General features: G+C 38.5%; 1 pseudogene; it reads right to left on the minus strand.

Moving 5' to 3' along the window:
• Positions 1-4,243: 4,243 nt before the first annotated feature.
• LOC149829631 (universal stress protein PHOS34-like) lies at positions 4,244-19,378 on the minus strand (annotated as a pseudogene).
• Positions 19,379-22,461: the final 3,083 nt, after the last annotated feature.

A 22,461-nucleotide genomic window follows, 5' to 3' on the forward strand; every position in this document is an offset into this window, starting at 1 on the left:
CAAGTTTTTGTTGGATCAATGAACCTATCTTGTGTATGAATTGGGGATGTGATTTTCACAGTAGACATTCCAAATGACCATTCAAGATCAGGTTTGATGAACTTGATGAGATCTACACCTTGATTATTGCAGTCTGGCATGAAGCACATCAAAACAGATGGGAGCCGCACAACCAGAATATCTGGCTCTGAGATCCTGTGACATTGCTTGCTTTTAATAATTTCATTGAGAAAAAAACATTTAGCCAAATTAGAAAATACAAATATGTTTGTCATGATGGCTTCACCATAGATTCAAGGTAAGCAAAATGAACAAGAACAACACTAGGGGCATGCTCGGTTGCATCCTTTAGAATCACTTTCTCACGGGTGATTCTAATTTCTAAGGAGCAACCGAACATGAGATCTCAAATCACAGGGACCCACCTTTGATTTGTACTTGCTTTTTAGAATCACTTTCTAAAAAGCATGAGATCTCAAATCACAGGACGGGTTCTGATTTCAAATCCTTTCTGAAAAGGAGCTGCCGAACATGCCCTAAGATTTTGCTAGATCCAAGATAGAAACACTTGGCATTTAAAGATCTGATTTTTTCATGCAAGCAAGCAAACAAGCACTGTTATCACATGTTTCTTTTTTAACTTGTATTTTTGTCAAATATGATACCATCTATTGCAAGTTTTAACTTGTTTCTTTTGGATTTTGTTTGTGTTATGAAAAAAGAGGATGATTGAGTTAGTCGTCGGTGGGTTGCAATCAATATAGTAGAATTATGAAATCCAACATTGTCTTATTCGACAAATTGATATGGTTTCTATGTGATGTATAAGTCGAGGTGTTAAAACCATGTATGATTATACTCTTGTTTTTTACTGATATAAGGATCATGTAGAATTTTGGTTCTGTAAAATTGAGCTTTTGAAGCTTTGTTAAATCCCGTTGCCCAATGCTTGCGGCATATATGTCTGTATGGATCATGGAAAAATTTTGCTTTTATAACAGAGGTTTAAGCTTTGTTAAATCTTGTTTCCCTGCCGCTTGCTGCAGGCACGTAAGGCCAGGTCACTTTTAGCAGTTTTGTTGCTAGTGCCATGCTATTATAAAATTGGATTAGTATATCTTCGTTGCTTGTCTTTCTATCCATGTCCGGTTTTGCCCAATAGTCAATACACTCAATTGGAGGGATATTTACGTACAGCCTTTTCGTGTACAAAGACACAACTTGGACTGTTGGACGTTAGACTGAGCATGGATTTTGGTGGTTACAATTAGAATGAATTTAGTTGTGTTGCTTATCTATTTGTTCATGTTAAAAGCAATATAGTAGAAGCTAGCTGAAGGAAAATGTGGGAACCATGCATTGTGATTAGGGGTGGTCATTGGGCCAGGAAGCCTAGGAGTATTTAACATGGTATGATGTTGGGCATGGGCCTGCTAGTGAATAACAGGGGTGGATTGATATGAGTCCCCTATACTAGAGATATCAACTCCAATCCAGGCCTGAGTATTCAATCTGATCCCAAATCTGCCGGATCTGATGTCCACTGGTAGTTGGCATAACATGCTTATTGTGATTGTTGATGATCATGATGCCCATAAAATGATGACTAAGATAATGTAGCACTGTTTTTTTATTATTAAATATATCTGCCTACAATTTGGTAACTTCAAGTTGTCAAAAGAGTTGACTAAACATTTATGTAAATCCTGCTACTAAATCACCCAAACCTTTTTTTTTCTCATAGTTGAGTTTTTTATTTCTTTTTGCTGTCAAAAGAAGATTTATTTTCTTTTCTTTAGTGGTAGGTCTTGCTCTTGGCTTCCATCTATCTTGATTGTTTTTGTGAAAGCCAAGTATTGTCCAAACACTTCTAAGTTTGACCTGTAGGCTTAAGGAAACTAAAGAGAACTTGTCTCATCTGTTGAGTGTCCTATTCTAGGTCAACTCAGCGGATTTCTGGATTTTATGCTAACATGAAAGGCTTAAACCTTTAGTTTCCATAACTTATTATGGAGTCATGATGTTGACAATAATGTAGTTTAGTGACTTTAGTCCTTGAACTCTGATATAAGAACTTTAGATGCGGTCTTGAAATTTCTGCTTAATTATGATAAATGCAAACAACTTAAAAATAATAGGTGGATAATGATAAGATTTTGTGTAAAAAAAATGTTCTGAGAGCCACAATATCATGTCATGTATTTTTTATTGTTTTTTTGCAAGATCCCAACTTTGCGGTTTGTCAGAATTCTGAATTTTTTGTTTGAAAATTTCATGCAAATAGGAAGCAAAATTTTGCATTTTATTTTGTCCTATTTTCTTATGTTCATAACTTGATGCAAAATGGAGCAAACTTTTGTCATTTATACCAGGCCAGCCTGTTTTCTTATATCCATAACTTATAGCCATGTGTTGACCACATTATCTGGCTACCTGAGACAAGCTCCTCTCCGATTCATTCCCATACAAAGAGATTGAGAATGGAATGTTGTGGGAGGTTGAAGGAAAGGTTAGCACCCTTTGCTTTGTACTTATACATTAGCTACATTAGCAAATTTGATTGGTTTACTTTTTTGTTGCTTTGTTGCAAGGAGAGGTTGTGGTTTTAATGGACTTGATTTGAATTTTTTTCTTTACGAGAAAATGATCATCTGTATTTTCTCTGTATGTGTGACATTTGTTTTTTTGGATACTAGCTTGCTGTTTATGTTTTGTCGTCTTTCATTTTTTCTTTTTCTTTTGACTTTGGTGAAGACAATGTTTCCGGGGGTGGGGGTGACAATGCTGATGCTTTTGTTCGGTTGTTTTGTTTGTTAAGATCCCACTTACTGCCAAACTGTGGAAATTTGTTAAGATCATATATATTAGGGGTGGCAAAACCTGACACGACCCGCCAACCCGCCTCTTAGGCGGGTTCGGGTTGGGCTTAAGCCAACCCGTTTAATAAACGGGTCGACCCGCCTAACCCATTTATTAAACGGGTCGGGTTCGGGTTGGGGGTATGCCAACCAGGCTGACCTGTTTAATAAACGGGTTAGGCGGGCGGGTCAACCCGCCAACCCGTCTGCCAACCCGCGAACCTGAGAACCCGTTTACCAGACCCAACCCATTTATTAAATGGGTTGGCGGGTCGTGTCGGGTTACCCGTTTATTAAACGGGCCGGGTTCGTGTTTGCCACAGCCGACCCGTTTAATAAACGGGTCGGGTTCGGGTTGAGGTGTGCTGATCCGCCAACCCATCGGGTCGATCCGCCAACCCGACACGATTCCCACCCCTAATATATATTTGTGAACTCAAGGTTTTGCCTAAATTGAATTTAAGTTGACCTTAGGGTGTATCTTGAGTGTATCTTATTCTAGGTGGTTCATGTTGCTTGGTCTCACGCAATGTAGGGTGTGGGCCGGCCTTCTTGAGTGGATGAAAACTTGGTTGTGTCTTTTGAGTGAAGTTGCGTGATTACCTATTGCACAAGTACTTAAGTGGAGCAACTATCACTTTAAAAATAGCGCTTCTAATGAATTCCTTGCACCTGATTCGAGCTCAGTTGCCATGCTTAATGAGGTAATTCTTTTAAGATTCAACTATGATTCACCTTGAATTAAGCCGAACTGAGGTGGAATCCGTCTTTATTTTAATATTTTAATCATTTTTATTTGTTAGTGAAATTTTAAATTAAAAAAAGTAAAAGTGAATGATTCAGCTCAATTGGGTTTGAGTCTGATTCGGCCAATTCTCTGAATTGACTTAGGTCTGAAACTTATGTTGACAACATTGGTGTCATGCATGAGAAAGGAGAGAGAGAGCAGGCTAGTTCTAGTCTTTAAACGCTGATAGAGGGACGTTGCATCAAATTGGTAATGGATCCAATGTATGAATTGAAGGGCCATTATATCTTACAACAAGCACCAATTGGGATGTTTACTCAAGGCTACTACTACTTCTAACTATCTTAAAGACCCAACGGTCCAACTCCACAACTTGTTTTTAAACAAGGTTTTATCATACCATGTCCTCTCACCCTGTGCCATTGCCCAACCTCAAATAGTTGAAAATAAATCGCAGCACATAAAAGTAGAGAACTGCTAGTTGAAGTTTAAGATGTAGATCATTAGCTAAGAATGGATAGGTTTTTAAGTTTGTAAATTATATATATCCAAGCCCAACACATCAATGACCGGTTTACAATAATACAGAAAGTAGCAAGAACTTGCTTGTTTTGAGCACAACCGGTGCATGTCGAGCCTAGTTCTTAACCTTGGGCATCTTCACAATCATTACGGTGCAATGAGCATGATGATCACAGTAATCGCTTACACCAATACCGCCCTGTACCAACATTTTATCAATGTAATCTGATCAGCTATAGAATCACGTGGACGTGAAATGTCAAGTGAAACCAAAGCAAAAATACTGAATTCTATAGAAAGTAAAAGAACAAAAAAAAAACAAATAACTTGTCTGGTTCAGAAGCCATATGCAAACTATTGCAAAGTTACAGGAGAGAGATGATGGTGGAAATTTGGGGATGTCTACTGTCAGTTTCAGGCGACTTAGCACCAACTCAGGCAAACTCTTAGGGCGTGTTTGACGTGCTGGACAAACACTGCCGGGACATCCAGGCGGCGTTCTGCCTAGGACCGCTTTGTCTCTGAGTTTCAAAAATGGTACACACCGCATTCGAGGACTGCGTTGTTCCCCGAGCAGGTTCCTAGCGACCTTAATGATCAACTGGGTTGTCTTCTCTTGGATTGTTACCTAGCAGTTGAGACTTTAGACATAATACCACAGATGCAAAGAAAAAGAATGGGAATTGTGCAGCTTTCTGGGAACACAAAGTAAATGGATTGGAACTCTGGCTCTTGAGCAAGAGGAAATCGAGACTTCGAATGGGTGATCCCTTCGTTCAAGAATTGCAATTTCTGTAATATTTTACACACTAAGAAGATATATTGAACCCATTTAATCATTTTATTTCACTGACAAGTGATTAATTTAGGAACTTTCCACCTATTTTTCTCGTTATTTCCTTACTGTCAGCATGAAGAATTTTCATATTTTATATTCCAATCAATAAGGCTTATGCATTGCTAGTTGCTGTTTTCTAACATGGGTCTCCATGACCACAAATTACCAATCCATCTCTGGACTCAGACCCCTGTTGAGCCAGGTTCACTTGCCCAAAAGCTGAGACCTATGTCACATAGATACAACTGCAGATTCGGGGATACAACCATCTTTATGAAGTTTTCAATATAACTAATATACAAGGGGACATGACACGGGGCCAAACGGAGTATCTGTGTGACATAGGCTGAGATTCTTCTTCTCAAATATCGGGCTTGTAGGTTTGTCACTTTGGTCCTATCTTGTTGCTCAATGATGCGAGGATTCTAAATATCTACAGAGTATAGAAGGTGTGTGGTGCACAATTGAATATCAATACATAAAAAAAATGCTGCACCAACAGACAGAGATGCAAAGTTTGCATTTTGCTACCTTTTGATTGCTCCATATCCATGGCTGCCCATAATTAACATGCTTGAATGTTGCCTTTCGACTGCCTCACAAAGACATTCCTTGCATCTCCTTCCATCACTTCAATAGTAAAATCAACTACCTGCACAAGCATACAGTTACTGTATACCGAGATTAAGCAAATAGTCCTATACAAGTTCTGAATTATGTGACCTGAGTTTGTGATTTGTTTCCTGACAGGTTCATTATACCAATCAAGAAGTTGCAGAAAAATTTTTTTGCCCCAAACAAACAGAAACAATGACCATTGTATGTTCATAAAATGTGGTAAGGCAAATATCATTGTTACTCTAAGCAGATTTGAATCTATTGTCGCCTGTTTTTTTTTGCTGAGTTGGACTTCAGGCAATATAGTTGCTGGATCACAGGAGAGGGCTTTTCCTATCCCAACAAATATACTTGGGACCTTCAAAATGAAAGAATAGAACTTGTGGGATGGGGACGGTTGGCTGTGAACACTATTGCCAGTAAATGCAGGTGAGAGCTTCCAATGAACTTGTAGGAATGAGGGTAATAAGCCATAAGTGAAAGCTCTTGAACTCTTGGATCATTTGAAAAGTACTTGTCTAAAGTATCTTTTAGATACTTCCTTTTGAGTAGATTCAAGTGCATTTGTGGAGCCTACCATTTCAATACATGGTATCAGAGCTACGGAACTCTTAGATCTTGAAAAACTTCTGCCTCGATTTTCGTGCCTCTTGTGTAAAGGTGTGTTATCACCTTGTTCTTACAAAAAGTATTGTCACTTGCAAATGAGTGTTTCATCACTTGCCAAAAGAGTGTTTTATCACTCTTCTATCGACTACAAGAGGATCCATTTAGAGAAAATGACTTGAGCAACAACATTGTATTGTATCTCGTTCTCCCTTTTTCTTTATTTTCCTTTTTTCTTCTCCTTACTATCTTCTTCACACCCTTGTAAATGATGGATGACTATGATAAGGTCACCATCATACCCATGAAGTTGAATGATACTAATTATGTGATGTGGGTTTCAATTATGAAGCACTACATATGGGGAAAAGGCTTATGGCGAATAGTAGACGGTTCTGATTCGGAACCTAAACTATCTCCCACCAAAAAAGAGGGCGATAAGAAAGTTCCTCTAACGGAAGAGGAGAAGACTAAGGCTCTAGCCTCTTATGAAAAGAAATGAAAAGAGCGAAGGATGGGGGCATGCAAAGATAATGTCATGGCTTATTAATAGCATAGACATTAAAAAATGTTCTAGCCTCACTAAATTTGAACATGCTGATAAGGCATGGGAATACCTCAAAAATATGTATTCCCTTAAATATATTGCTCATGTGTGCAATCTTCAAGAAAAAGTTCGGACATTAACTCAAAATGACAAAACTATTCGTGAATATTATAATGAGTTGTCCGAACTTTGGGAAAAATTGGCTATTCTAGAGCCAAAATGGCATTGCACCGAAGATATCGAGTTTCGTCAAAAACAACTCGATATAGAACACTTTTACCAATTTGTGAATAGATTAAGACCAGAATTTGAATCCACCAAATCGGCTCTACTTCATCGTGGTAAAATCCCTACTATTGTAGATACTATTGAAGAACTAACTATGAAGGAAAATTGTCTTAAAAAGAGTACTCCAAAAGTTGATGATGATTCAGTTCTAGTTGTGTCTAGACTAGGAAATCATATTCGCACTTATAGGCCGCCTCATTTTAGGAGGAGAGTGGTGAGTTTGACAAAAGAAAAGTTATTTATCACCACTGTCATGAACCAGGGCACTATAGGCCTCAATGTCCGAAGCTAAAAAAGGAGACACGAAAAGAGGGTTGCATATGTTGAAACCGAGCCAAAAGATCAAGATACACCTGTTTCCATGGCTCAACTGATAGAGATTCTTCAATCGCTTCTCAAAGAGGTATCCTCTTCGACTGAAGCTTCAACCGAAGCGGCAGTTGCATCTGTATCCGGTCCAGGTAACTTCTCTTGGCTCTTAGATTCTGGTGCTTCATTTCATATGACCCCAAATGCTAAATGTTTATCCGAATGTTTTAAAAATAACTCAAGTATATCAAAAGTCTTTACAGCAGATGAAACATCTCTTGAAATAAAAGGAATAGGATGTTTTGAAAGTTTTCAAAAATCAAAAAAATTTTGTATTTCAGAAGTTAGATATATCCCAAAATTAAATTTGAACGTTTTATCTGTTTCACAAATTTCTGATTATGGATGTAATATATCCTTCTCTTCTGATGGTTGTCAAATACAGGATCACCAGTTAGGGAAGCTGATTGGGAAATGTCATAGAGAATGAGAACTATATTACATGGACTCTTTGGAACTACCAAAGAACGTATTTTGTTTAAATGTTCAAAAATTAGAAACAGAATTATGGCACAAAAGACTTGGCCATCTTCATATGTCAAAAATCCAATACTTCCCAAGTTTGAGAAAACTTTGTAAATTTGAAAATTTTGCTTGTAAAGACTGCATTCTTGGTAAAATAAAAAGATTACCTTTTTCTAGTAGAACCTTTGTCTCTACAAAACCTCTTTAGTTAATACATTCGAACGTTTGGGGACCCGCACCAGTATCTCTAAAGGTGGTTATGCGTATTATGTCATCTTTGTTGATGACTTTTCTAGACACACTTGGATTTATTTTCTTAAACATAAATCCGAAGTTTTTACTTACTTTCAAATATTTTATAAAATGGTCACAAACAAATTTCAAAGTAATAATTTCATTTTTCGCACCGATTCAAAGGAAAAATTTATGTATGGAGAATTTAAAAACTATCTTAATCCATATGGCATTACTCATGAACGATCATGCCCACACACCCCTCAACAAAATGGTCTTGCGGAACGCAAGCATCGCCACATTATGGAAATCACTCAGACTTTGCTAATTGCAAGTCAAGTTCCAAAAGGTTTTGGGGTTAAAGCCGCTCAAACTGCCACCTATCTCATCAATAAAATGTCATCTTCTTCATTAAAAAATATATCTCAAATTGAAAAACTTTATGATTTAGCTCCAGACTACTCTAGATTAAGAGTTTTTTGTTGCAAATGTTTTATATTTACAAACAAAAATGATAAATTCTTCCCTCGTGCAATCTCTTGTGCCCTTTTAGGATATGCTGAAAATAAAAAAGGCTACAGGTGCTATAATCTTCAAAATGACAAATTATATGTATTAAGAAATGTGTCTTTTCTAGAAAAAGAAAATTCTTTCGAAAGTAAAAAATCCAAAGATATTACTGAATATTCCTTTTTAATCCATTTAACTTCAAAATTCAATGAAGAGGATTTTGAATATAACTTTGACAATGATCAAAGTCCTATTATTTTTTAAAATGATAGAGAAGACCAAACCAGTAGGGATGTTGGCCTGCCATATTCAAGACGAAGTGTTGGAGAGCAACACCCACCACGTGCATTAGAAAGGTTTTCTGAAGTTCCCCCTAGTAGGACTTCTAGAATTTCTCGACCTCTCAGAAAATTTGTCTCTTACAAATCTTTTTCACCCTCGTATAGGGCAGCTCTTACATTAATCCAATCCTATGTTGAATCTTCCTCCTATTCTGAAGCCAAAAACCCCGAAGAATGGGTTGAAGCTATGAAAACAGAATGAGATGCATTAGAGAAGGCCAACACTTGGTCCATTCAAGACCTTCCTCTCGAAAAGAAACCTATAGGTTGTAGATGGGTCTATAAAGTCAAAACTAAAAGTAATGGGACCCTAGAAAGATATAAGGCACGACTCGTAGCCAAAGGTTATGCTCAAGAGTATGGCATTGACTACGATAAAACCTTTGCCCCTGTGGCCCGTATGACCACTGTTAGAGCTTTAATTGCTTTGACTTTTATCAAAAAATGGCCTATATTTCAAATGGATGTCAAAAATGCTTTCTTAAATGGGAGTCTTGTTGAAAAAATCTACATGCTATGGCACACAAACTCGGCTAGGGGGTTGACGCACCCGCGTCGACACACCCCGACACGGGTGCGGCTTCGGACACGGGGCAGACTCGATCAACGCACCTGGGTCGAGTTCATCCACTTTATAGACTCGATCAACTTTGACTGAGTCTATTTTTATCCATTTTTATGGCAAAAAACTAAAAAAATCAATTTTTTATATTATTTTTTTAATATATATATATAGCCAGGCTGTGTGCACAGTCATAGTCACAGACTGTATGCACAGTCACATAGCCAGTGCTATCTTATTAATTTTTTGTTATATATATATATATAGCCGAGTTCCCGTGTCCAAAATTTTTGAAATTGCGCCGCACCTGTGTCGCACCCGCACCCATGTGACAGTCTACATGAAAGCTCAGCCTGGTATTAGTATTCCTAAGGGTAAAATATTTCGTCTTGAGAATGCCCTTTATGGCCTCAAACAGACACCAAAAGCCTGGTATGACAGATTTAGTCATGTTATAATTGATATTGGATTTCATTCTTCTTTGACTTTAGGATTATTGAGATACTTTTTAAGAATAGAAGTTTCTTATTCCTCTCGTGGGTATTTGATATCTCAATCTAAATTTGCTTTTGATATTGTTTTCAGGTCTGGCATTACAGATGATAAGAAGTTGGATACTCCAGAAGTGGTCAATGTTAAAATGAAAATTGATGATGGAGAGCGTCTTGATGATCTCACTCCGTTCAGACAACTTTTTGGAGTACTTTCCTATCTCTGCATCACTCGGTCAGACATAGCACATGTTGTACACACAACTAGTTAGTTTCAGCATGCTCCCACTTTTGTTCACATGGGAGCGGTTTTATGTATTATTAGATATTTAAAGAGTTCTCTCTCACGAGGACTCTTCTTGTCTGCATTGTCACCATTAGATTTAATTGCTTATACTGATGCTGACTGGGGAGGTGATCTTAATAATAGGCACTCAATCACTGGTTTCTGTGTATTTTTAGGTAAATCTCTAATATAATGAAGGTGCATGAAGTACCAGAAAGTTTCTCTTTCCTCCGCTTAAGCTGAATATAGAGTCATGGCAACCACAACAATAAAAGTTGTTTGGCTCAGGCGACTACTCGCTGATATAGGAGTTGAAGCAACACAAGCCTCACGAATGTGTTGTGACAACAAGAGTGCAGTCTACATCGCAAGCAACCGGACTTTCCATGAGCGCACCAAACACATTGAGATGTATTGTCACTATGTCAGAGAGGAATAATTGCATGAAACCATTGATTTGTCATATGTGATGTCAGAATACCAATTAACAGACTTCTTCACCAAGCCTCTCGCGGCTCCCAGATTTCACTTCCTCTTAGACAAACTTTCGCTCGTTATACCGTAAGTTTGAGGAGGAGTGTTAAAATATATAATAATAATAATATTATTATTATTGTATATTTTTGTATTTATACTTTTTCATTTTTTTGTAATTTTTCTTTTTGTTTTTGGTATCTAGTTCTATTAGAACTAGATACATCTTGTTTGGTCAAGTTCCGGTTGGAACTTGACCAACTTTCTAGCTGTTAGAACTAGTCCAACGGCTAGAATTCTAGCCGTTGGACTAGTTCCAATAGCTAGAAAGGGAGAGCTCCTTATGAGCTCTCCTTAATACCCTTGTATAAAGAGAGGTGCATCCCCTTGTGTAATTCATCCTCTAAATGCTTTTTAAGCATTTTGCTCTCATAAATAAAGTGTTATTTATTTTTATGCTTTTCCATTTATATCCTTGTATGGGTCTTGTCTAAAGTATCTTTTAGATACTTCCTTTTGAGTAGATTCAAGTGCATTCGTGGATCCTACCATTTCATTACATAAAACTCCACGAGTACTCCCTTTGCTCACTGCTGAGGTAACCAGGGGAAAAAATTACAAGCAGAAGCAGCTATGGATTTGTAAAACAAACATTTTTTTTTGTTTCAAAAAGAGAATTTATGAGCAGGATGACAGAACCTGTTGGGAGCATGAGGACTTAGGAATATTGTACAAAATGCCATGTCTTCTAGTTGTGAGGCTTGTACTTTAAATAACCACGTTTTAATCCTATGGTAACTTTCTTGACATCCCCATGCATAAAACTTCGCCAGATTCTTTTTTTAGTTGTGGACCAGCTTTCCATCTAGTGGTGATGCCATGTAAGAAGAAAAAACCAACCCTGCTTTTACTCTTTTATGCTGTATGATTGTAGCTTGGTATGTTGTTTTCATACTTTTTAGATGCGAACAATCATAACTTATAGAGACTTTATGAGCTAACAAGTAAACAAATATGCTGAAAATTAAGAATTAATAACATTCATCAGATCATTTGAATTGAATGACAAACAATGAAGAGAATGAAATGAAAGAATATCTTACAGATTTAGAATGGCATATCTCTTTGGCTCGTTGTAAAACTCTGGCAGTTATGGTCATCAAATCATGTGCTATAATTGGTAAAACGTCAGCAGCACCTATAAATTAGAGAAGGGAGATGAATCTATAAAGCTCCACAGGAAAGTGGGATAAGTTTATGAAAACACCATGCAAAGAGAGAGAGAGAGAGAGTACCTCCTAAATAGTCTTATCTCATAAACTGTCCCCAGCCGTTTTAAAGGGGCAGAATTCTGGGTGTTTGTTTAATTCAAACTCATAGCCATGTTCTTTAAAATTTAGTAGAAAACATGTATTAGATTAGGCATTTTTTATTTTTTTAGATGGGTATTTAGCGATAAAAAATCAATGGCTAAATAGAAATCAATGTTTCTCATCAAACTGATTCAATCCAAAGCATGGTTCTTAGTGAATAAGCAATAAGGCACCCGTCTACAGGTTAAAATTAAGCAAAATCTACGTGCCACTATATTTTTTAGAAACATTTAGGATGGCGTAGGGCATAAACTATTCAGTAGCTACTCATCTATATATATAGAGAGAGAGAGAGAGGGTGGTAGCTAACCACCAACCACCTCACTAGCGGGGCATTTGAACGGTTTTCTCATATTTTATAACAGATGAGTTTGACATGGTCCATTTATTAGGAAACGAAACTTGGATCATGTTTTGTTCGATTAAAAAAATAAATTTTTAAGCCTTGAATATTTAAGAAAATCTTACACAGTTGATTTTTTAAACCTTATATAAACCTACTTGTGTACCTGAATCGGATGATTCGAGAGAAGATTCCTATAAAATAAAATATGTACAACATATATGAATGGTCAGATTTAAGGAAAACATGAAAAAACCCTGTAAAAACTTGGTTAGCAGCTAACACCCTCTCTCTCTCTCTCTCTCTCTCTCTCTCTCTCTCTCTCTCTCTCTCTCTCTCTCTATATATATATATATATATATATATATATATATATATATGAGTGATGCGCTTGTTCTGCCCCGTTAGGCCCCTTCAAAAATAGTAGTTTTTGGTATTTTTTCTCACATCTAACAGCATAGATGTGATCTATAGGTTTTGTTTAGTGGAAACAGACTTTTGGATCACCGGAATCATATCTGCATAGAGGTTTTTCTGGTGATCCAAAAACAATGGTGATGAAGGCATCAATTTTTCCCAGCTCATAAAAATACATTTTTTTGTCGAAAAAACATGATCCAAGAGTCGATTCCTACTAAATCGAGCATGCTAAACACATCTAACAGTTCAGATCTATCATAAAACACTTCAAACTATGGAGCCTAACGGGGCAAAAGAAGAACTAACATGTTCAGCTCTCTCTCTCTCTCTCTCTCTCTCTCTCTCTCTCTCTCTCTCTCTCTCTATATATATATATATATATATATATATATATATATATGAGTAAAATTCTCTTGTGAACCCAAATAAACACAACATGACCTACAAAATTTTTCTTGTGAATCACTTGCAACCCATGAAATGGTCAAAAAGATCAAAACCCAGGGTAAAAGGAGACCACCATCCCTCAGCCTATGTCACACGGACTCGGCTAGGGAGGTGCCGCACCCGAGTCGACACGCCCCGACACGGGTGCGGCTTTGGACTCGGCCTGGACTCGGTCAACGCCGAGTCGGACTCGGTCAACGAGTCCAGGCCGAGTCCGTCCACATTTTGGACTCGGTCAACTTTGACCGAGTCCAAAAATGTCTATTGAAAACTAAAAAAAATGATTTTTTTATATAAAAAGAGCTTGTTTACTGTGACAGTGCACAGTGCTGTGCCAGTGCACAGTGCTGTGCCAGTGCACAGTGCTGTGCCAGTGCACAGTGCTGTGCCTGTGCACAGTGCTGTGCCTGTGCACAGTGTTGTGCCTGTGCACAGTGCGCACAGTGCCAAAAAACTAAAAAAATGATTATTTTTATATAAAAAGTGCCTGTGCCTGTGCCTGTGCACAGTGCACAGTGCACAGTGCACAGTGTTGTGCCTGTGCACAGTGCACAGTGCTGTGCCTGTGCACAGTGCGCAGTGCTGTGCCTGTGCACAGTGCGCAGTGCTGTGCCTGTGCACAGTGCATGTGCACAGTGCACAGTGCATGTGCACAGTGCACAGTGCACTTTTTAAATAAAATAAAATAATATCTTTTTAAAAAAAATAAAATAAAATAAAATAATATATATATATATATATATATATACAGCCGAGTCCCCGTGTCCAAAAATTTTAAAATTGCGCCGCACCCGTGTCGCACCCGCACCCGCACCCGCACCCATGTGACATAGCCCTCAGCCCCTGTAGTTTATATGCATCCATAGGACAAAACCCCATAACTCTACAGGTACTACAGATTTTTCCCTCCGAACCATAACCTCTCTCCACCAAAGAGTGGGGGGAAAGAAAAGGAGAAGAAAAATTCCAAAAACCAAATCCCACATAACAGAAAACCAAGAAACTCAAAAAAAAAAGACAGAGTTCAAAATAGTTCCCTCTCCAACCAATGCCCAAAATATGAAGGATTTCCTAAAAGCTGAAAGTAACTCAGAAAAGCCAAAATCTCAAAAATTTTACAACAACCAACATAGCATATTTGCTTGCAAACTCCATAAAAGCAGAAGGGGATAAAGCAAAAGTCACTAAGAAGAAAAGAGAGAACTAATAGAATACAAGTCTCCAAGGATGCCTGATCATGCATACATATTCACATTTTATCCATTTTATTTTATGCATGATCCGTGTTAAAATTGCTTTAAAAACCCAATTTTATCGTTAGTTTTCAGAAACCGCATTTAATTGAATTTATCAAAAATCGTGTTTTTCAAAGTTTGCCCCGTGATTTTCAGTGTTTTATTTAGTTTAGAAATTTTTAATTAGTGGTCTAGAATAGTTCAAGTAGGAGCCCTAGTTAGATTAGAAAGTTTTGTTTTAGAAAAACACGTTTTTAAGAGGGGACCTGTTTTGAAAATTGAAAAAATATTTTGGTCTCCTTTTGAAAACTTTGTTTTTAACCTAATTAGCTTTATAAATAGTAGTTTTGAGGGCTGGAAAAACATTTTTCCAGCAGCACTCTTGCCTCTTGCCTCCATCTTCCCTTCTCCCTTTTTCTTCTTCATTCTTGGCCGATTTCTTTTCTCTTTCTCTTTCTCCTTCTTCTTCTTCTTCCTCTTCTTATTCTTTATTTCATTGATCCTCTAAGCCCCGTCTTCATCGGCTTTTCTTACCGTCTTCGTCGGGGAGGCGTGTATGTAGCTGGGATCAACCACTTTCTCCTCTCAACCCTTCCATCGGAGGCGATCCGTGACAGGTCGTTTCTTTCTCCCTCTTTTTCACCGTAGATTTAGGTTTTGCATAGCATAACGCATTGCATTGCATATAGTTTCATAGTTCATCGCATCGTCTGAATATTCATCTAGATTAGTTTATGATTTGCATCTGAAAATAAATAAAAAGAAAAAAATATAATACATAGTTCGTTTTTGATAGATCAGTCATTTCTTGATTTAAACATTAGATTAGTGTGATTTAGGTAAAGCAATAGGCTTAACACAGGGTTTTCACATATGTTTTCATGTTTCTTGATTAGTTTAGATTAAGCCTAGGATTAGGCTTAACGTAGAATACTCTGCAGTTTATGTTTTTCTTATCATCATTATCATTTTAGATCATATGCACAGCACAGTTTATTTTAGCCAAGTATTGTGTTTATCGGTTTTTGGTTTGTTTGTTTTTGAAATCTGGTTTTGATGCCAAGCAATATGCTATTTTTTTTATTCAGCCGGCATTGAATCTGTGTTTTCTTTTATTTATCAGTCTCAGTTATTTTATGTTACACAGCCTATGTTGAATTTGTGTGCCATTATTTTATCCAGTCAGCATCTTTTTTTATGTAGTTTCAGCGGGTTTTTTTTTTTACATTGTGTTAGGCGCTGTCAAAGAACCAGTGTGAAGAGGTTAGTCAACGTTGTAATATAGGTTAGTTAATTTATTTCATATAGGTTAGGTACAGAATTCGTTTTTATGCATTGACGTAATAGATTACATGTTTTGAGTTTTTGGTATTCAGCAATTCTGCTGTAGAAGTCAACGTTTTTAATTTGTTTGAAAACTTTAGTGTCATTGCAATATTTTAATCGTTTTGTTTTACATGCAGCGTGTCATTGTGTTTCAGCAAAAGATAATAAGTGGTTCAATATAATATTCGGTAGTGTAGTTTGTCTGAAATTTTTTTAATAAGTAGTTAGCATAGTTGTGATTTTTAGTAATGGTAAATGTTATACCGTAGTGAGTAAAACTGTGTTACGTTTAGTTATCTTCAGCCGGTATTGTAGAGTAGATTAATTTCTGTTGGCTTTATATTATGCATTGAGTAGATTAATTAGGTTAATTAGGTATGCTTTATTAATTTTCTTCTTTAGCTGAGCTGTGTGATACACATCCAGATTCTGTTAGTGGTTAGGTAGTTAATCATCAATAGTCGATTGCCTTTTGTTTTTTGATAACTCATGCTTTATCATGCATAGGATAGATTATTTTGCATAGCTCTGTAGTTATTGGGTATTAGGTCCAGCATGTTTGTGTGATTCACATTAAGTTAATTTAGTTTAGTTTTATTTTCCATATGCAAGTTAACATTAGATTTACTTGATGCGGATTAGCTGATTTTTATAGTTGCTATTAGCCGATCTTGTTAGCACTCGTTCATGTTATTCATTTGTTAATATTAGTTTAATTAATTAGTTTGTCATGTTCAGCTGAGTACTTTCTGGATTTTTTTTAATTTACTTTAGTTTCTTGAAGAAAGATGTTTCTCTCAAGTACATTAGTATTATTAAAGATATGTATGAAGGAGTAGTAACCAATGTCCGCACTTGTGGAGTGGTGACAACCAATTTTCCTATAATGGTTGGGTTACATCAAGGATCTGCTTTAAGCTATTTCCTATTTGCTATAGTGAGGGATGAGCTTACGAGATCAATTCAAGAAAATGTGTCGTGGTGTATGTTGTTTGCTGATGATATTGTTTTGATTGATGGGTCTAGAGTTGGGGTTCATGCTAAGTTAGAATTATCGAGACAGACATTAGAAGCAAGAGGTTTTAAGTTGAGTAAGAGTAAGACAGAATATATGGAATGTCGGTTTAGTAAGCAACGAAGTAGTGATGGGAGTGTAGTGAAGCTTGGTGGGCAACAAATACCGGTGGATGATTGTTTCAAATATTTGGGATCTATCATTCAAAAGTATGGAGAAATTGATGGAGATGTAAATCATAGGATAAAGGTTGGGTGGATGAAATGGAAAAGTGCAACTGGAGTGTTGTGCGATCGTAGAATGCTATTGCGGTTGAAGGGAAAGTTTTATAGGATGACTATTAGGCCCGCTTTACTATATGGTCCAGAATAATGGGCTGCTAAGAGACATCATATTCAAAAAATGAGTGTAGCTGAGATGCGTATGCTTAGATGGATGTGTGGAAATACAATAAAAGATAAGATTCGGAACGAGGAGATACGTAAGAAGCTAGGCGTTGCACCCATTGAAAATAAGATGAGAGAGAATCGTTTACGGTGGTTTGGACATATTCGACAAAGGCCTAATGATGCTCTAGTTAAAAGGATGGAGAAATGGAAAAATATATTAGTTAAAAGAGGTCGGGGTAGGCCTAGGAAGACTTGGATGGAGATGATAGGAAAGGATATGAATGCTTTGAACCTCACCAAGGACATGGCATTGGATAGAAATGATTGGAGGAGAAGGATTCATGTGGAAGACCCAGAATGATTTTCTTTTTTGGTTCATATCGCCGACCCTAATTGTTTTGGGATGAAGGCGTAGTTGTTGTTTGTTTTAGTTTCTTGAATTCTTGAATTAGTTAGCCATTAGTTTGTTGCAATTTAGTTTTTTTTTTTAGTTAAATGATTTTGCTATTTTGTCTTTTAGTGTGAGTTGTTTTCAATTAGTTACAAGTTAGTTTATAGTAGTTCATGCTATTAATTAGTTCATGTTCTTGTGATTTTTCTACATATTTGCATTTGATTTTCTCATAGATTTATGTTTTTGTTGTGTGTTTTGTTTTTGTTTCTTGTAGGGAAGCGTTTGGACGTGTGGTAGAGCCCTTTTCGTGCCCTCGAAGTACCCTCTGAGGTCCCCTCAAGCCCTCAGGGAGCCCTCAGAGGGCTCTTAATCAAACCATACAAAAGTGTTCAACCTAAAAGGAACACAAGGACTCAAGCACTGAAGACTCTTGCTTTTATTTTTAGATTAGGTTTTTATTTTTAGTTCAATTCCATTCAATTGAATCTGTAATAAGCCATTTATTTATTTTGTTTAAGCCCTATGCGTAGGGCCGTACTCTCTTAGTTAATTATTTAATTAATTCTTTTATTTTTGACAATAAAGAGTAGTTTAGCTTGTGTGTTTGAATACAAGTATTTCCCGTTTCCTGAATTCGACCCGGACTCCACCACTTGTGCGAGCCGATTTTTATTATTTGGTGTCTGACTTTCACACTTGTTTTTATTAAAAATATTGTTTTAAAAATTATTTTCATAAAACTCACGCCAACACCCATCAAAATTCTTCAAAGAAGAAGAAGAGAAGGTCTACCAGGACCAGCCGCCCCCACGTAAGAGGTAGCAAGGGGATTGGCATGGACGATGATGAGCTTGTAGGGGAGGGCTTCTGTGGGGAAGGGAGTGAAAAAATGATCTAGAGTCAATTCCAGAGCATAGAAGCTCTCCTTGCAAGTTTTAACTAGGAGGGCTGTCGCTGTAGGGATGGCCGGCGCTAGCTGAAAGGAACAACTTTATCTAGGAGGGTTGTATCCTTTGGTGAAGGAAGTGCCTTCAATTGTTTACCAAGACTAAGAATTGTTTCTTGACACTCAGCTAGCTTTTCTGATGCTGCTGAGATTTCCAAGTCCTAGAAACCACATCCAGCGCAGTATAAGGATATGAATGAGAAAAAAAGGAAAAAGCAGAAAATGGTTACCATGACTCAAAATACAAAAGTGATGCAAGAAGAGGCAAAGTTCCTAATTGATAAATTTCGAGTAGAAAATGCCTAAAGGTTACGTTTACTACTGAATGGAAAAGAAAAGGACAAACTTCAGACAAGAGTACCAAGATTTTCATTAACTGGATTTATTAGAATGATTCCAGAAAAGATAAAAAAGTCAATCAAAACCAATGTAATATGTGGCTGCTATGAGCCTACGGCTGAAACAAGCACCACAATTTTGATAAATAAATATATGCAACAGCAGAAACCGTAGTATGGTATATCTAAAATGAACCAAGTTTTAAATTCAGAAAACATCAGAAACAAACTATGCTTTTTGGTTAAGAGAACTACACTAACTTGAGCCATCCGTTAGCCCTTGCAGTAGCTTCTGTGAAGAAGAAGACGATGAGCAATGGTGGCCAGCAGCCTACAGCCGACAGCCTCCCAAGCTCCGCATTCTCCCTGCGAAGCTCAGAAACCTCCTTATCCATCTCCTTTTCCCTCTCCTCCGCTCGCCTCCACAGTTTATTCCATTATTGGGGTTCTCTTTAGTCTTCTCCACCAACAGCTAAATCAAAATATAAATTCCAAACTATAAGAGGTAAAAGAGAAGGGCACCCCACCACAAACTCATAAACACATAACACGAAGACAAAGAAGGAATGCATTCACAGAGGACCAAGAAGGAACAGAAAGTGGCATTGGAAAGATCAGAAATTCAGATCAATATATAGAAAGTTTTTGCTCACATTTAATATAGAATGCTCTGGCATGGGACATTTTACAGGTTGGTCGTTTTCATGGGACTCGATGGGGTGCTCTATCAGCTTGAACTCAACTCCCAATTGCATTCCATGGGCACCACCAAGAGAAGGCACCAAAATCACCATCTCCCCATCAGGAGCTGCAACTCCTTTTCATCCTACACAGCTCCACACACACACACACACGCACCACCACCACCAATAAAAAACTACATTTTCCAAACCCAAACAGACAGGAGAAAACTTAATTCCCCACATATGCATCATAAATACGAAGGAAGGAAAAGGAAAACCTTACTAATCCATCCCGAAGTTGAAATCCCGTCACAGAAATCGTCATACCGAGCAAGAGCTCGGACCAAGTTTGAAGAAAGTAAAAAACAGATAATAGGTTCTCCATCTCCTTCTCCAGCTCCTCCGCTCGCCTCCTCATCCTCTCTACCGCCTTCCCCTCATCCGTCTTCGTCCTCTCCTCCAACTCGACGATCGAATGCCTCAGCACCTCGATCTCCTCCCTCAAACCCTCGTTCTTCGACTCAAGGCTTCCGATCCTCTCCTCGCCGATCTCCTTCTTGAGAACCAGCACGATGCTTGCTGATTCCTTGACAAGCTTGTACTCGAGCACCTTCATCTGCAACCGAGACGCCGTCTCCTGCAGCTTCTCCACCATCCAAACCAGGTTCGAGACGTACCGCTTGTCGCAGACGCAGTCGGGTGGGCGCGACTGCACCTAAGCGGCCCTTAGGAAGCACACGCCGAAGGATTAGGGGTGGCAAAACCTAACACGACCCGCCAACCCGCCTCTTAGGTGGGTTCGGGTTGGGCAAAAACGAACCCATTTAATAAACGGGTTGACCCGCCTAACCTGTTTATTAAACTAGTCGGGTTCGTGTTAGGGGTATGCCAACCCGCCAACCCGACTGACTCGTTTAATAAACGGGTTAGGCAGGCGGGTCGACCCGCCGACCCGCAAACCCGACCCGCCAACCTGACCCGCTAACCTGCCAACCCGTTTACCCGACCCAACCAGTTTATTAAGCGGGTTGGCGGGTCATGTCGGGTTACCTGTTTAATAAACAGTTCGAGTTAGTGTTTGCCACAGCCGACCCGTTTAATAACAGGTCGGGTTCGGGTTGAAGTATGTAGACCCACCAACCCATCCTGATTGCCACCCCTACGAAGAATCGAGAAAATATCATCTTTGATGGCGTCGACGACTTCTGTGTCGCCGGAGACGTAGCACTTCGGGCTGTCCGGGGAAAGAGGAAGACGAAGGGGAAGAGAGGGAGAGACGAGAATAAGAGAGGGACCCCGGAAGAAGTCCCGTTTTTCGGAGTCTTTACTTTTAATTTTTTATTTTATATTAAAAAGCAAACTTGACGCCGTTAATGGAAAAGCGAGGTGAAACATGGCATTCATCAGAAACTTACAATGGTCGGCCATCGGCGATTGGCTGCAAAATGCCATCGATGATGGAGACTCGTTGTTGTCGGTCTACAACAATCGACGGCACAGAAATGCGTCAGCAGGCCTGAGCCCGCCGTTCGCTAGCGAAGATGCGAAAAAAAATACACCCACATCGACTAACGTAGTCTGAACACTCCCGAAGCACCCACTTACGCAGTTTAATGCATGAGAAGTGAGCCCATAACCCAATGTTGGAGTATCTTTAAAACATAACAGAAATGCAAAAATTGACGGTAAATGTCATGGATGAAACAATGTGTGGGCGCTTCGCGTTCTCCTCGGCCTACGATGAGCCCAAGCCTTCAAGTCGATGATGAACAGGACCCTAAACCCAAATAGGAATTACCATCACACACACAAGCTCCAAGCTACAACTCATCATGCAGCCTTGCCTCTTATTTATAGTGGGGGGGTTAGAGAATGTGAACCCCTTCACATTCACAACATCACCCCCCCCCCCTCTTTAAATCTCACTAATTTCTTAAATCGAATCAAACTATAGGTTGAACCCAAACCCAAATATCCAATATGTCATTGTTCCTAGACAATCTTCCTGTCCACTTGATACGTATACAATTCAAGATAATCTATTGTAATAGACAATGTTCCTAGACAATATTAATTGCATTCTTATCTCGTGCAGCTGGATGAATACACCAGAATCAACCTGGCCCCTGTACTGGGCAACATATGATTTCTACAGCCCATATTTAGAGCACCACAAACTCTATAAAAAAGGCATGCCATCTCCATCCATCACCACAAGCAGCAGCAGCCATGAAGCTTCTAGGAGTCCTTTGTCTGCTCCTTGTTCTCGTGATTGCAGTACCTTCACCTGCAACAGCCCGTGACCACGAACGCCTTCTTTCGAGCGTGGGTGTTGATCTCACTGCTATCAGTGGTAAGTCTTGTAAGCTCTTTTTTTTTTTCTTCCTGTAATGGGAGAGCCACCATTCTTTTCATTTTTTATTTTAAAATTGTGAGGTCATCGGCATTGACCAGTTTCTTATAAAGATCCTTCGGTGTCAAATCCTAAATTCTCGAACACGGGACATCCAGCAGAACCATCTAGCCATTCATTGGATTTCCAAATCCTAGAGTGTCTCTCCATAGCTTCAGAACTGAAGCCATGGTTGCCCGCATCGGGATTCCAACACAGGATGTCCAGGAAGCCTTGGATAATCTTGTCCGTCCCCTTATAGCCATGTGATCCTGCTAACGGTGGCTTGCATGCATCAAGATACACTCACGAGCAAATAAGAAGTGGCCCTTTCTTCCTCATCTGCGACGTTGGTGTGTGATATATTTTGCGTGTTCTTTGTGAAGGTAACAAAAGAGAACCC

Source organism: Nuphar pumila, chromosome 8 (assembly GCF_984573655.1).
Source record: "Nuphar pumila chromosome 8, dmNupPumi1.hap1.1, whole genome shotgun sequence".
Lineage (NCBI taxonomy): Eukaryota > Viridiplantae > Streptophyta > Magnoliopsida > Nymphaeales > Nymphaeaceae > Nuphar > Nuphar pumila.